General features: G+C 42.0%; 1 long non-coding RNA gene across 1 annotated transcript; it reads right to left on the minus strand.

The window, feature by feature from the left end:
* Window positions 1-338: 338 nt before the first annotated feature.
* LOC139026911 (uncharacterized) lies at window positions 339-1,577 on the minus strand. The gene is made up of 2 exons (XR_011478876.1): window positions 1,373-1,577; window positions 339-383 (listed from the first exon to the last, which is right to left on the minus strand). It is a non-coding gene; the product is annotated as an uncharacterized lncRNA (long non-coding RNA).
* Between the last annotated feature and the right edge of the window lie 306 nt (window positions 1,578-1,883).

The raw sequence follows: 1,883 nt of genomic DNA on the forward strand, positions 1-1,883 counted from the left end.
CAAGGGAAGGAGGGTGGAGGGAAGGGGGAAGGGGGAAGGAGGGAAAGACAAGGGAAGGAGGGTGGAGGGAAGGACAAGGGAAGGAGGGTGGAGGGAAGGACAAGGGAACGAGGGAAGGAGGGTGGAGGGAAGGACAAGGAAAGGGGGAAGGAGGGAGTAACGGATGGAAAAGGATTAGAAGGTTAAAGAAATAAAAGACATGTTAAAAAAATGAAATTGAGTGAAATTAAAGAAATCAAATCAAAAGGAGATTTAAAATCTAAATGATAAAAGAGGTGTGTTTTTCTGGAGGTTGTAACAGATTATTTGAGGGGGGGAAGGATCTTTCTGGCTCTCATGGAAGGAGTGGGTGCTATAAGTCAGGGTGATGGCTTGGGTAAGGGCTTGGGTAAGGGAAACACAAATAAGTTCAAAGTTCATTAGGATTTTCCTTATTCTGTAAAAGGATCAAAGATACATATTGTATTTGTCAATATGTAAATAAATATATAATGTATTTGTATTGTCTGTAATAATAATACAACGTGGAATACAGTGTAATATACAGTGTATAATTTCTAATGCAGCATGACTACAGTGTGTTTTTTAGGGTAGAATTAATGATAGCTTGGAATGTCCATCTGACTACACAGTCAAATCTTTGTTCTTTGTAGAAATGGGGTGTGTTCAAAATTCAGCACTTTCAACTGCCTGATGCAACACTTGGTAACAGAGAGGGTGAGTGAACGATGTAGTCTGACATCTCTTCTGATTGGATGGGAGCGGTCCTTCCGGGAGCAGTCACACAACATGAATTATCAGCACAAGATAAAAGACTTGATTTTAATCAGCGTATTAATGCATTATTGTCCTACTTAACAGTTTTAGTACATACTTCAAAATGTGTTGCTAGTTTTTTTATAGTACGAGCTGTTGAAAATGAATGTGTCAACATTATGTTATAACAAGATTAAACAAATCTGTAATCTGTGGAGGTAGATAAAAGTTAAGACTGTCTTTGAAGCAGTGAAATGTCCCCCTTGTATCATGAGTCTGACGAGGGTCATGTTCATTAGGTACCGAACCGAAGAAAACGGACTGAAACCAGGAGGGACTACCTGGACTTGTCCAATAAGAAAGGTCTATATTCATTTTCCGTTGCAAAACATATTGGAACATTTTCTTCTGTTTTGTGCCTACTGAACACAGCCCAGGTAAACCCTGAGTGGTGCCAGAGTTAATATATAACAATACATATCATAATATATGCCATTCAGGGGACACGTTTATCCAAAGTGACTTACAGTCATGAGTACATACATTTGACGAACCCACTACCCTTGTGTTAGAAGCTCTACCAACTGAGCTACAGAGGACCAGAGCTTTGTCTTACCAGGAGGTGATGAGGTATTGGGCCAGGTTGATAGAGATGGGGGTCCCTGTGATGGTGACGGCTCTATCACTGGTGCTGTCCAGCTGGCTACCAATCTTTATCTGAGCCCCTGACACCTGGCGGATCTCATTGATCTTAGTGCCCTGACGCCCGATGATGGAGCCGATGAGCTTGGGGTAGAAAGGGACCGTTAGGACGAAAGGGGAGAGATGTGAATGTGTGGATGTGTTATGATGTACGTGTGTATGTTGTATGGTGTAAATGTGTGTGTGTTGTGTGGTAGTTGTGTGATGTAGTGTGTCGTGTGTGTGTGTGTGTGTGTGTTGTGTGTGGTTGTGTGTGTGTGTGTGTGTGTGTGTGTGTGTGTGTGTGTGTGTGTGTTAATCTTGGTGATCTGATGCCCGATGATGGGGCTAACGAGTTAAAGGAGGAACGTGAAGGTGACCATGACAATCAGATCGCAATAACCACGAAGAAGAACTTTACTGTTGATAATACTAAATGTCCAGGG

This window comes from Salvelinus sp. IW2-2015, unplaced genomic scaffold (assembly GCF_002910315.2).
Source record: "Salvelinus sp. IW2-2015 unplaced genomic scaffold, ASM291031v2 Un_scaffold6342, whole genome shotgun sequence".
Taxonomy (NCBI): Eukaryota; Metazoa; Chordata; class Actinopteri; order Salmoniformes; family Salmonidae; genus Salvelinus; species Salvelinus sp. IW2-2015.